Source organism: Trichosurus vulpecula, chromosome 2 (genome assembly GCF_011100635.1).
Source record: "Trichosurus vulpecula isolate mTriVul1 chromosome 2, mTriVul1.pri, whole genome shotgun sequence".
NCBI classification, from domain to species: domain Eukaryota; kingdom Metazoa; phylum Chordata; class Mammalia; order Diprotodontia; family Phalangeridae; genus Trichosurus; species Trichosurus vulpecula.
In genome coordinates, this window is record NC_050574.1 from 204,339,645 (window position 1) to 204,351,847 (window position 12,203).

The 12,203-nt window shown below is 36.1% G+C and overlaps 1 protein-coding gene across 1 annotated transcript in view; it reads left to right on the forward strand.

Moving 5' to 3' along the window:
- Positions 1-12,203, forward strand: part of GALNT13 (polypeptide N-acetylgalactosaminyltransferase 13) — a 705,305-nt gene that overhangs the window by 552,821 nt on the left and 140,281 nt on the right. The gene's annotated exons all lie outside the window — the stretch shown is intronic.

Consider the following 12,203-nt stretch of genomic DNA (forward strand, 5'->3'; position numbering starts at 1 on the left):
ACATATCTATAGACAAAGGACACAGGGTGAGTTGAATACAAAGGGATGATATCTAAAAATAAATAAATAAAAAATTAAGAGGTGAGAAAGGAATATATTTGGAGGAGAAAGGGAGAGATAAAATGGGGTAAATTATCTCACATAATGGTGGCAAGAAAAAGCAGTTCTATTGGAAGGGAAGAGGGGACAGGTGAAAGGGAATGAGTAAATCTTGCTCTCATCAGATCTGACTTAAGGAGGGAATGATATACACACTCAATTAGATATCTTACCCTACAGGAAAGTAGGGGGGATGGGGAGAAGAGAGATGATAGAAGGGAGGGGGATGAGAGGAGGAGGTAATCAAAAGCAAGCTCTTTTGAAAAGGAACAGAGGTCAATTGCCTCTTTAAAAAGATCCCAAAAAGAAAACTGCTAGGAATATTGTCACCAAATTCCAGAGTTCCAAGGTCAAGGAGAAAATGCTGCAAGCAGTCAGAAAGAAACAATTTGAGTATTGTGGAAACACAATCAAGATAATACAAGATCAGCAGATTTGACTTAAGGAGGGAATAACATACACACTCAGCTGGGTATCTTACCCTATAGGAAAGTAGGGGGGAAGGGTACAGGAGAGGGGGATGATAGAAGAGAGGGCAGATTAGGGTAGGAGGTAGTCAAAAGCCAACACTTTCGTAAAGGATACGGTCAAGGGAGAAAATTCAATAAAGTGGGACAGGATAGGACAGAAGGAAATATAGTTAGTCTTTCACAACATGACTATTATGGAGGTGTTTTGCATAATGATACATGTGTGGCCTATGTTGAATTGCTTGCTTTGTCAGGGAAGGTGGGTGGGGAGGGATGAAGGGAGAGAATTTGAACTCAAAGTTCTAAAAAAAACTAAATGTTTAAAAAAAGTTGTTTTTTTTTTACATGCAACTGGGAAATAAGATATACAGGCAATGGGGTATACGAATCTGTCTTTCCCTACAAGAAAGTAAGGGGAAAGGGGATGGTGGGGGGAATGGGGTGATAGAAGGGAAGGCAGATTGGGGAAAGGGGAAATCAGAATTTATGCCATTTTAGGGTGGGTGGGAGGGTAGAAATAAGGAGAAAATTTGTAACTCAAAATCTTGTGGAAATCAATGTTGAAAACTAAAAATATTAAATAAAAAATTTAAAAAACAAAACTCATAGTTGGATTACAATCTCAAATGGAAAGTCTTCCCATATAGGGAGTTTCCTAGTGAAAGGATAGCATAGCTCTTTCATGTATTATATAAAACGACAACAACAAACAAAAGTTAGTGTATTTCTTTTGTTCAGCTTTATGTGTTACGAAATTTCCAGCTCTTCCTTCCTGTTTCTGGAAAGAAATACAACAATTATACCTATTCCTGGGAGCAGAGGAGATGGCAATTTTCTGCCTTCTTCTCTGCTAGGGGCCTCTGATATTTTGGGCTCCATCAGGCTAGACCAGTAGATACCTGCATAGGCTTTACTTCACCAAAGTGAAAACTTTATAATGAATTTTAGCCCTTCAACTTGGTGCCATGCATCAGTGATATCAAGCAATGGTTTGTTCCTCTCATCATCTGCTGTGTCTATATTTCATCCATTCATAAACTCATGACTTCATATGTCATTGGCCTCAAAGTTGACACATCCACCTATGTCCTATTGCCCCTATATGGAGGGCTCTGAATTATGACTTCTGTTCCATATATAGGGACATTTTTATGTGCAGATCCTTCAACATTAAAAAAAAAGCCCAATAATATCACCTGCTTATTGATTCTGAGCAAACAAAAACAGAATTAGTAACTCTATGAGATACCTGTATGATAGATAGATAGATAGATAGCATTTATATGGCACTTTAAGGTTTGCAAAGTGCTTTGCAAAATTTTATCTCATTTTATTCTCACTACAGGCTTTGGGATATGACTATTACTTCATTTTATAGATGAGGAAACTGAGGCAGATAGAGGTCAAGTGACTTACGCAGGATCACAGCTAGTAAGTGAATGAGGCCTGAGTCCTGAAGCTACCACATTTTTATATGTTATTTTGCTTTTTCCTCTCCTTAGGCCAAATCAATATAATTCCACATTTATTGAGTAAATGTTTGCTATTTACTCCAGAATTATTTATTTAAAATATGTCAGCATGGCATAGTGAATAGAGAGCTGGCCTTGAAGTGAAGAAGATTCAATTCTGGCTTCCAAAAAGTACTGATTGTGAGACAATGTGAGAGTCAATTAATCTCAGAGTGCTTTTGGGCAATTGTCTAAGTTATAAGAAAAGGTTTGAACACTACATTGGCAGGCAAATTTTCCTCACCTGGGTGTTCCTTATGTCAATGAAATCTTAGCTCCAACACTATCCCTATTCCTTACCCTAACCCTAACCCTACCATTATATCCCTCCCCCTATCTGTATTCTGGCACCCAAAATCAAAAAGACATTGATAAAATGGAATGTGTCCAAAGGAGGAAAACCAAGATGGTGATGGGGCTTGAGCTCATGACTTATGAAGACCAGTTAAGGAAACTTAGCACATTTAGCCTGGAAAAGGGAGACTCAACAGAGAAATAAAATTGTTTTCACATATCTGAATGACTGTCATGTGAATGAGGGTTTAGACTTGTTCTCTTTGGCCTTAGAAGTCAGAACCAAGAGCATTGGGAGAAAGTTGCAAAAGGAAAATTTAGGCTTGGTATCAGGAAAAACTTCCTAACTATTCAAGTTGTCCAAAAATACTGTGAGCTTCCTCAAGAAGTGGTAGATTTCCCTCCTTTGGTGTTGCTTAGATAAAGACATGATGACCATATGTAGGCTCTTTGATAGTGGAAATACTTTTTGGGTAAGGATTAGAATATATGGGTGCCAAGTTCTCTTCCATTTCTCAAGTTTTATATTGTGTAATTATCTATTGAGTCCCTTTCTGTCTCCTACCTTATCTTACACCCCAATAAATTGACAAAAGAAATTCTAATGTATTAATTATTATTTTGTATTAGCAATTAGACATTTGAGCACACTGTAATGGTGAATTGAGTCTGTAAAATAATTGACCCAGGTTCAAGAAAAAATGTGTATTACATTTTAAATTTTAAGATTTGCTATTGTTTGATCTTAAAAAAGTTATTTGACTTCTTTCTTATCTGTAAAAAGAGGATGTCAGATTAAATGAACTTTTTGTTCCCTTTCAGCTCAAAAATCTATGATCCCATGACCTCAATTTTAGTACTATTACACTTCTGCATCTTCTGACCTATTGCAACAATGAAAGTAAATTAAATTCCATTACAAACATGAATGAACCAAATAATATAGAACAACAAGATGAATTGGGAAGGTTAGCTTTATGGTGTGGAATTTAAAAGCAGACAGATCCTTTGTTGAGCTTTTTTTAAATAGAAGGTATCTTAGCATAAATAAAGGAGACAAAGACTAAAGTTAAATAGAAATGTTGAATTGGTTCCCTAGGCTATGCTTTCTACATCCTGTTTATACAATTGTATTTTTAAGTCAATGTCTTCATTCAGCCAGGAAAGTAGCACATTCGTGCTTTATTTCATCAACAAAGGAATCACAGGAGTCCTGCTCAATGGATTGACATCAAAGTTTAAATATCTTGGCTGAATTAAAAGAGAATTAGCTTTAGGAATAAGGAGGATTATAATAATCTCTCCATACTCTCTTTCCTGGTCAGACAAAATCTGGAGCACCATATTCATGTTCTGCTGGACATTGATTAATAGGAGACATACTAGAGAAGGGCAGCCAGGAATCTAAGAGGCCTTGAGGAGAAGCTGAAGGATTTGAGGATGTGTAGTCTGGAGATTAGAAGAAACAAGGTGGCCATACTAGCTATTTTCAGATATTTAAATAGTTATTTTGTAAAAGAACCATTTAATTTTTCTGTTTGGCTCCAGAGATCAGCAACAAGACCAGAGAAATATTTTCCAATGTACAAATTTAGGCTTGATATACTCAAAAAGTAATAATAACATAAATACTATACAATAAAATACATTAGAAAAAATTTCCTGACAGAGTTCTCTGGAAGTGATATGTCGTATATCATAGTACACATTCTTTTCATGGTATGAGTTGGACAAGATGACCACTGAGTTCCCTTCCCACCATAATGTTCTGTGATTTTGGAACATTTCTTTCAATCAATGAGCTTGCTATACATTGTAATACCATCTATGACTGTATCTGTGTACATACAGCATGCACTCAGAGAATGCAAATTATATTTATACAAAGTGATCAACTGTTTTAATAGCTCAGTTTTTAGGTTCAAATAGCAAAACTGCTTTTTTTTGACAAAGACTACATACATTTTAATCTGCATAACTTCATAAAAAGTCCAGTATCACTTACCAATTTAGAAATTTTTATAAACATGATTGATCCTGCTGGCTTTGGGTAGATGTAGCAGTTAGCAGATACCGGCCACACTTCTGGAATGCTATAAAACTCATGGAAAGTTATGCCAGGAATTTGGAATATACCAAGCTGTCAAACAGGAGAATCAACTTCATTGAACTCTTAGTTATAGTCATTTTGAAAGAAACACAATTTTTTCACATAACATTATGCTAAATAGCATACCAGCCCTGGACCCACTAAAGTAGGGAAGAATAGTACCCTCAAACTAAAATGGAAATTAAAAATCTGAATTTATGTACACAGGCAGGGGAAACTGTACTCAGAAAACACCCAAGTAGTTTTGACCCTATTTTAGGTGCTACATGTTAGGGTTAAAGAATACCCAAAATTATTATAAAGAGATGTGTCCCTGCCTTTGGAAAATCATGGCTTGGAGTACATTTCATACAAAAGAAGAGAATATTTAGTGAAAATGGGCTTGTGTAAATTAGATTAAAATAAATTGGATATGTTTGAGATTATTCGTGTAATTTTGATTTTGGCATCAGGTCTTTCCCATGTATGGGACAGAATTTTCGAATAATAGGAGAGACATCTTTAGGAGAAACAAAGTAAATTTATTTTACAAACCTTGCAAGATTTGGGCACACCTCCATAATGGAGGAGGTGAGGTAAAATGAAACGCTGCCTTAATTTATATTCTAATGAAAAGATTCCCACCCACCTCTATCCATTCTCACCATTGGCTGGGAGGCGGGCTTACAGTCTAGGTGGGAAAACTAGACAGAGGACCAAGGTTGATCTGGTACATTCAGGTTTTCCTTATCCGAACTCAACTGCCATGGGTGGAGTCTGAAAGTCTAGGAGAAGAGATGGGGGGTGGGGTGGGGAAGACCTTCTTGGAGCAGAGAACGAATAGCTCACAGGAAGTCCATTATCTTCCTATTTGGTGCTAACATCTGAGAGAGGGGGAAGGGCATGCCCACAGCTCCAGACTCTGACCTTCCAGAGTCACTACAAGGTACTACCTTAGACATTCCGTGTTTCAGAAATATGAGAAGAGTGTAACCCCTGTATTTTACCCCGTGAAGTCTTCACAATTATCTGTCCCATTCACCCAGAAACTATCTCTTAAATCTTACTCTCATAAGGACTATGAGTCCCAGATGCTTAGTCAATTTGAAAAAGAAACCTCTTTTCCTTGTGTCTGTTTCTCTGTCTTTCTGTTTCTCTTGCCTTTCTCTTCAGCCCCCTCTTTATCTGTCTTTTTGTTTCTCTCTTATCCTCTCTCTTTCTCCCCACACTCCTGAACAAGCTTTTTCTACAAGACAAAATAAAACATAAAGAATTCAAATAATATTGCACTGACCCACAGTAAATCCATTGCATAAAATGAAGAACATTCTGAAGGGTATCTTAGGGTAAATTGACTGGGATTGATTCATTTTTCCTGGGAGTTAATAAGGATGGGTCATTCATTTCAGACATCATCAAGTAGAAATAGCTATAGCCACAGCTTGCAATATTTTCAGTGCCAAATGGCAAATGTCCTCTAGAAGGAAATCCTGCTTTTCAATCAAATCTTGCAAAAATAATGTAGAGTCATATACCCTTGATCACCCCTTCCTTCACACACCCCCAACATAGACACACATAAACACATATCAGAGAAAAGTAATCATATTTTGGTTGGTGGTGAAGACCTAGCCCTCTGTTCATTAATGTAAAGTCAATGATATTCAAAAGAAAGTCAATGTTTTCATGCTGTATACCTTAGTTTGAAAGAAATAAATATCCACCATCAAGGATAAAGCCTATTGAAGAGTTTTTGTAATTATTCTTAATTAATAATACATCAGTATATTTTCCCAGTGTTGCCCAATACAATATTTAATAAAAATATATACTACAGTTTTGTGAGGCAATGTAGTTGATATATCAAAGCCAAAATAATAAACTATATTATTTCTCTATTCTCATTTCAAAAATGTCATTGATAAACAGTTAATCCAAAGTTTCTATTCAGTCTTTTAACATAGATTATAACTTTTGAGAGTAGTTTTTAATATTTCTTATATGAACAGAGCCCATCTAGCATCAAAGATTTTACTATATTTCTATCTTCATCTGTATGGAATAGGAGACTGGGAATTTCCCATAAGAGCCAGTCTCTATAAGAATGTATAGCATGCTCTATTGATCCCTATGTGAACTTCAGAGCCATGGCAGTAACTATTTCTGTTTTGCTTACCACTGAAAAAGAGGAACTTTTTGATTGGCTGGTGACCTGAAACTAAGAATGTTTACAAAAGGCGTTAGGTAGAGCCTTTCTGATCCAATTCCTTTGGAGGATGACTATAAACTCTAGGGAATGGGGTGGTGTTGGGTAGGCCTTGGGCTTTGCCATTCAAACCTGCCAATATGTGATGCGTGAGAACATGGCCATGCCACATTGCTTCTGTCTCTGTTGCGTGGATTCTTTACTAACATTAGTTTAAACATTACCAATATAGGCTGCAGCCTTGTAAGTTTTAAAAGAACAAGGAAAGGGAGCCTCTAGAAGCCAGAGAGAAGAAGTCCATGATTGATTTTGAAATTAGCCAAGCCTAGTGAGAAGCAAATTTCTAAGAAACCAAAAATATAAATATTTATCAGCAAGTCACCAGCATTTTAGGGAGGCAAATCCATACTTTTCATACAAGCTATAATATCAATATTTGTACAGAATTTAAAATATAACAGGTCATTTAACTAGATAATTATATTTACATATAATTAAACATTCAAAAATGTAGAAATCTACAAAAATTATCTCAAAAGAAACTAGTTTGACTTGTAAAAGAAACAAATTGCAAAATATGACCATACGGTTACAGACTGAAACAAAAGAGGAAGAAAATTACCAGGTTTTCTCAAGTACAGTTTTCTCTTTCCACCTGGAGGTTTGAAGAACTTTTCACTTGAACAAAATCAAGCAGAAAAGAGAGAGCAATCATCCACTTAGTTCCTTTTGTGATCATTCTCAGTTCTGGCTCTATAAGTATTTGAAAAGCTGCTATTCTTCATTTAGTTAACAGATCAGAAACAATGGCTGTACATGCTTTAAAATCCTTATAAAGATTTAATTAGTGAAGAATGCTTCACATGCTTATAAAGACTGAGCTTTCACTGGTTCACACTAGCATCCTGTTTCTAGTACTATACATAAGTCCACCCTTTCTAATTTTGTGGATTTGTTTTCTTTTTTGTTGTTTTCATTTTGTTTAATTTTTTATTTTTTTGGAGGGGGGAAGGCAGGACAATTGGAGTTAAGTGACTTGCCCAAGGTCATACAGCTAGCAAGTGTGTCAAGTGTCTGAGGCCTGATTTGAACTCAGGTTCTCCTGACTCCAGGGCCAGTTCTTGACTCACTGTGCCACCTAGATGCCCATAGATTTTTATTTTTATGTAAGGAAAAATAAAACATACATTTAACACAATTTGGTTGCAAGTTCCTTAGCTTTTGCCTTGTCCAGCTTGTCATTGTAAGTAATGTGGATTTTAGTGTGTGTAAAGTGGATTTTTGTTAATTATTTCTTAGAGTTCAGTTTCCCAGGATCTATAGCCATAACAATCCCTGTTTCCCAGGTATTTGATATGAGTTCCCAGGCTCATGGTTCAAAACATCTCCACCATGCTTGCACAGCATTATATAAGGATAAATAATATAAACATGTGAGCTTAAATTGTAAACATCCACTGCAACTGTGCAGTGAGTTATAGGGATGAGGTGATGTAAACTTGTGAAGCTGTTGTTGGCAATATGCCTTCTTTGTCTGATGCCCTATAAAACAGGTGGCATTGGTTAGTGAGTTAGGGAAACTTTATGGTTGAATGTACAAGCCGTAAGGCTGTGTGCCTTGACTGGGCCCCATCAAGGCTTGAAAGGGGGGGAATCCATGTTTGCCTCAACCAGCCCCCATTGAGATTTGTGGGGATTTAGGGGAGCCCTTTAGGGTTTAATGCACAGGTTATGCCTGTTTTGATTGACCCTATGGAGACATAAGGGTAGTTGCCCCACTCCCCTCCTCACTGGCCCCTGCGAGAAGGGTGATTAGGGAATGCTACAGCAGTTTGTGGTGCTTCTGTTATCAGTAATACTGTATTAGAGAAAGCTAGACTAGTAAAAGCTTATTATTAACCCCTTTGAACCTCCCTTTTCTGTCTGTCCAGATCAAGAGTGAACCTGTTAAAGGCTGGAGTCTGACACCTCTAGTGCCTCCTATGTACTATCTGTCTAAGATCATTATGAGCCATGGATTTTCGACCCAAATGTTGCTACTTCAGTAATGAGAGATCTCATCATACCTGTAATTATAATTGGTTTTGATGGCTTCTACCAGTTTAGCCAGGGGTCCTTTATCTTCGGATTAACCAGTGTGAAGGCAATGCTTATGCAGTTCTTTCTATGAACTAAGTGACCCAGTCTGGTTTTACCTCTGATAATATAGTAAGTAAACCCCATTTTTCAGCACAAGGCAGATAGGGAGGCCACTAGCTCAATGGCATCCATGCCATGTGTAATCACTACCAACTGTGATTTCTTGTTTTCTACCAGGATAGTAACAGTGGTAACACCTGCTCTGAGCACAGGTCGTCTCTTAGTGGAAACATCTCCCTTGCCTGCAGCTTTTTGTTCAGCCCAAGTCAGCAGCCTTTGCTTCTTCTTTTGCTTTGTTTCAGGTCTGTATTTGTGAGCAAGTTTAAGCATTGAGTAGCTGTCTAATGATCCCAAACCTAGCTGAACTGGTTCATTGCTGATGGCACTTTCAAGTGCTTATAGAGGTTAGACCTTTGATTCTGCAGTCTGGTTTATTGAGGCCATTTGACAAATTGAGTGAAGTTCTTTTGGGGCTGGATGTCCTGACCAATGCCAAAGTTCTTGGGCTACCTCTCAAACAAAAAATTGGCCACTTTCTTGGTCTCCTGCTTCTTTATCACAGTGGGAGCTGGAGACACCTTTCTCCCCTTGACCTTCTTCCCTTTTGGCATCTTGGCTGGCAGGACAAGAAAGGAAGAGTGGGTTTACTTTCTACCATTTAAAGTTTCTATTTTCCAACTTTGGGTTCATTCAGTGTATTTAATATAATAGCAATAAAAGAATAGCGTGATTATTTTAATACAAAGCAGAGGGACATACAGCTTTAGTTCATTCACCATTGATTCGATCAAATGATATATTCTCATCATATCCCAACATCTCTCCCCAAACTTTACCCTCAAGAACATCTCAAAACATTGGCATATCTATATGGTCCATACTCCCCTAGAATGAGGTCACTGGTGGGAAGGAAACCTACATGTCTTCCAGAGGCCTTATACTCAAATAAGTCTTCTTCCAGTGACTTTTCAGTTTGACCAAGACCTCTAAAAGTGTGACTATATCTAGTTTCAACTTCTTTAAATTCTCTTCAAAATGTCTCTCCTATTTGGGATTCTTTTAATAGAATAACTGCCATTTAAAATAAGATCCATGCTTATTGTGTGTTATACCATCTCCTGTATTGTTCCTGGAGCTCCAGGATACAGAGTCCACAGCCTCCAGACACAAATCTCCCATTGAAACTCCCAAAACTAACAAGACACTTGATTGACATTATTATTAGAGGGATAACAAGCTCTTAAGAGTACCAAACCATCAAAGATGATCTATATGAACAACAACAAAAAAAAGTAATGGAAAAAGAGGTTGGGGGAAATGAGATTTAAATGCTAAAATGGCAGGGGATATATATATATATATATATATATATATATGTCATGAATATAAGGGGAAATATTTGTACTATACAAATATATGCATATATGATATATGTGTGCATATATCATATATAATTTGAAGGATAGAGAAAGAGAAAAATTATTTAAAGAATTTGAAACTGATGAAGAGAGGTGGAAATGGATTATAATCCTGTCAACATCAAAACTTCTTACTGGAAAAACAGTAAGAATAAAGACTAGCCTTGAGACGTGGCAAAAGTGGAAAAGAACTTGATGAGCATAATAGAAAGAACCTTGTAGAAAAAATACAGGAGAGAAAAATGAAATGCAAAAAGTCAGAAACTTTGATTTCTATAGAAGAGGCAATGAGAATTACATGGCAAAAGGCGCATAGGAGTCATATCTTGGGAACAAGAGTACTTTCAGTAGCTAGTTTAGAAATAAACTAGTTAGAAATGATTACCAGGTTAAAGCCAATTATGGAACCAAGGTCTTTAAGAATGAATTTTTTCCTTAAGGGAAATTGGTAACAAAAGATACAAAAAGAATGGGGTAGTATGCTGGAAATACAACAAACATTGATTAAATCTCATGTGCAGAGCTCTGTACTTAAAGTGATTCTTTCATTACAATTTCACAAAATGATAGTGCAATAGTTAATAGCACCTAATTGAAAATGTAAATAGTCACTACCTATTAATTCAGCAAGATAGAATTGCATAAATAATGACTCTTTAAGGACAATCTGCATATTACTGTAAATAATCATTGCAGTGGATATACAATGATAGTAAATGAAATAATTTATGTTAAAAAGAAGAAACAAAACAAAAACAATACCTTGATTACATTGGGTTCTAAAAAAGGGGGCAGTTTAGAAATATATAGATATTTTTCACAAGAGCAAATAACATCATGCTCACATATCCCAGCTCTTCCTATACAAAGTGATGACTCTTCATGTTGAGGCACATAAGTAAAAATGTTTTCTTCCTAATGATACCAGTCATGTAAGCTGTATCCCAAAGAGATTAGTCAATGTCCAAGTTAGTGTATGATGTCAAAGCTGGGAATGGCATCTAGGTCTCTGTTGATGTTTACATTAAAGACCTCTTTGGGAAAATTGTCTGCCAGATATGGAGAAGTTTTCCCTGAAGATGCTTTGGTTGTCCAAAGAATGGTTATGTGTAGAGGAAAAAAATAGACTAATAAAGGGAAATCTGGTCATTTTGTTCATGTTAACATTTGATACTTCTCACCTATGATGGAATGAATGCTGCAGATAATTATATGATTCAGAAGGCTAAAGCTATAAGGTTGGGACATGTTTCAGTCATTTGTGGCATATACATTTGGCTTTACCAGTTGGGAGTTCTAGGACCACACATTTTCTGACAGAGGTAATTCTTTAATGGGACAGAGCATAATGTCTCCAGTTGTGATAACCAATTTACATCATCAACAAATAACAAACAACTGGATATGGGGTAAGAAGACTTGGATTTGGATCCTAGCTCTGGAGTATGACCTGCTCAAATTGAACAAATTGCTCTATATCTCTGGAAATCAATTTCTTCAATACAATGAATCAAACCTATTAAGACTATGATGTCTATCTTTAATCTGTTTCACATTTTTGTTGTCATCAATTTTTTAAATTGAGGTTTCCTCACTTGAATACCCTGTTTTCTTTTCATTTCTGTTTTTTTTTCTGATTTAGTCATAATTTTTATTTTTTCTCTGATAGCTAAGTAGTAGAACCCAAAACATTTATTTGGAAATGACTCTTACATTAGTAATTAACCTTTTCCTTACTATTAGAATATGATCATTTTAATTGGCATGTATATATCATTATGTTAAGTGCTTTCCATGTAAAGTAATTTTTTTCTTGGAGTATTTATGCTATGTCAGAAGCTTCTCAATAGTTTCTGAGCCTTTTCATATTGTCATTTTCCACACTTGAATTATGTTTTCCAATATATTTTTACCATTCTTCCTTACCTTTTCATTGAAGTTGTCGAATATTAAATTAATAGTTGATTTAACTTAGAT